The following is a 2,501-nucleotide window of genomic DNA, read 5'->3' as shown; positions in this document are numbered from 1 at the left end:
GCAGAGCGGCTGCGGGGTGCGCTGCGGCAGCGGGCGCCGGAAAAGCCGGCAGAATGGATTTCCGAGGCTGCAGAAGGGGATGTATTTTCCAAGGCAGACACAGCTGACTGCCCCGGGCGCTCCTGTCTCCTGTTGCTGTGCAGCAGGCAGGCTGGAAATAAATGTCTCTTGCTGGACCATCACTCAGGCACCCTCTGGATGTTTCATGTCCCAGCACTGCCACCCTACCCAGCTCTCCCCTTTGCCCTCCACACCTCGGTTTTGAGGAGGGAGGTGGTGGGGAGCTGCTTGTCCTCCACTTGTACCTCACTGATTCTGAGCTTCCCAGAACCTTATTTCCCAAAACTTGGTGGTGTGTGTTGAAGTAGGGAAAATAAATCCTCAGGAACACACAGGAGAAACCTGCAGGACAGCGAGCAAGGGATGAAACATCACTGGGCAAGGGATGGGGAGGACAGGCAGCTCCAGCAAGGGGGACACAAAACATCTCACCAAGGGACAAGATTCACCTCCAGGACCTGTGGTGCCTTGGGCTGGCTGCCAGTCCAGGTCCAAATCCAGATCTAGATCCAGATCCAAAACCAGATCCAGGTCCACCAGGAACACTGGGGGGTCTGCAGGTGGTGTGTCCCACAGGGCCAGCTGTGACCAGAGAGGAGCCAGTGGGGCTCTGGTACAGCACAAGCAGAACAGAAGTGGCCATGATCAGGACTGCCCCAAAGGGCAGCAGGAAAAGCAGCTCAGACAACGGAGGTGTGTCACCAAGCCTGCCAAGGACTGTAGCTGAGATGATGCTGGGAGGCACAGGGACAGTTACTTGGGGGGTCCTGGGTGGTTGCTGTGACCTCTCACAGCCTGGGGAGCAGGTGGACAACTCCTCAAGCTGTGCTGAGCCTGTGTCCTCTGGGATCAGAGCCTCAGGATGGAGACCACACCTGCACCCCCTCACCACCTCTTTATTTACAGACAAAACAACACTGGGGGGTGGAGATGGTGGACACTCATGAGGCCTCTGCCCCCCAGAACCCCCATTCCTGCAGCCAGGGCTCTGTTCAGCCACTGCAGCTCCTGAGGCTTGGCCTCCTCTCTCCCTGAGCCTCTACTTCCATCGGCTGCCCACCATGGTCTTCCCACGGGCACCCTTGGATCTGCAAGGGAAGAGGAACAGCACATGCAAAAAGGCATCAGTGACCACACAGGGAGGATGAGGTGGGTGCTGTCAGTGATCCTGCAGCCTTTTCCCATTGGAAACTGCCCTGGGGCCGACGGTCCCCACTGGCCCAGGTAAACCTTGGGACCTGAGTCAAAGAGTCTTGGGACTCCCTGGGAACAAGCTCATGCAGTTGCCAGGTGATTCTAAGGACCCACCATTTCCTTCCCATGTTTCTCCCCCCCAAGAATCGCTCCAGGAAGAACTGACAAGTTGCATCTGCAGCTGCAGAGGGATAAAAGCAGCTGCAGGACCCTTCAGCACCCAGCCCATCGCTCGCCTTAACCAGCACAGGGGAGCACAGAGGAGGAGGTTTGGGTGGGCAGTGAAAGGCATTTCTGGCTACTAATCCTTGGGATTGCCTCATTCCTGAGCCCTGCTTCTGCCCTAGGGTCCTGGTGTCCCTGCAACACACATGGAGTGGGACACACACAGCACCTGTGCAGGGGGACACACACAGAGCTCCTGTGCAGGGACACACAGCACCTGTGCAGGGACACACACAGCCCTCAGAAATGCCTGTACTCACCCTTTGCTGCAGGATCATGCCATGGTGGGGCAGGAGAAAAGAGAGACGTGGTGTAAGCGGGTGGGAGCTGCTGCCCCTGACACACAGGGTGGGCTGAGCACCTCCCACATGAGGGGGAAGTGGGATGGGGATGTGAGAGCACCGGGGTGCTCCTGGGGGTAGGGGTTAAACAGCCTCTTCCACCCTCCTATGAGGGGTTCCCCAGCCACGGGCAGGGACCATGGGCACGGATACAGGATCCCTTGGCCTTGTGGGCCTGCACAAATCCCACAGCCCATGGGACTTCCCCTGCTAGACAAGCTGGGATCTCCAGCAGCTTCCTGAGATGCTGGGCAGAGCCCCTGCAGGGATGGGGTGGCTGGAGACTGGAAGAACCCCACAGGACACAAAGCCTCCCATGCAGAGGTGGGTTCTCCCTGGGGTCCATCCCCTGCCAAGATCTCGGGGGAGGGGGCAGCTGGTGACAGTGGGACCATGGAGGTCTGTCAGGAGCAGAAGGGCAGGGACTGAGATGCCTGGGACAGACCTGCAGGTCCAGGAATGCCAGGCACCACCAAGACCAGAGGCAGGAGAGGGAAGGGGAGGAGGTGGTTTAGCAAGGGAGATGCATAGGGAGGGAACTGGGAGCAGGGAGCTGGAAGGACAGGAGATGGAGGAGGGATGTGCAGCCACTTACACTTTCTGGTGGTCACTGATGCGGTTTCGGAGGACATTGATCTGCAAGAAAAAATGGTGGTGGTGAGGTCTGACAAGAAAAGCTGC

General features: G+C 58.5%; 1 long non-coding RNA gene across 1 annotated transcript; it reads right to left on the bottom strand.

Annotated features, from left to right (window-relative positions):
* Nucleotides 1-940: 940 nt before the first annotated feature.
* On the bottom strand, nt 941-2,495 carry LOC121355069. Its single transcript, XR_005955380.1, has 3 exons — nt 2,416-2,495; nt 1,740-1,745; nt 941-1,148 (listed from the first exon to the last, which is right to left on the bottom strand). It is a non-coding gene; the product is annotated as an uncharacterized LOC121355069 (long non-coding RNA).
* Between the last annotated feature and the right edge of the window lie 6 nt (nt 2,496-2,501).

The sequence above is a fragment of the Pyrgilauda ruficollis genome, unplaced genomic scaffold, assembly GCF_017590135.1.
Source record: "Pyrgilauda ruficollis isolate IOZ18807 unplaced genomic scaffold, ASM1759013v1 scaffold2423, whole genome shotgun sequence".
Taxonomy (NCBI): domain Eukaryota; kingdom Metazoa; phylum Chordata; class Aves; order Passeriformes; family Passeridae; genus Pyrgilauda; species Pyrgilauda ruficollis.
Note: the sequence above shows the minus strand (reverse complement) of the source record. Positions and strands in the feature narration are given on the sequence as shown.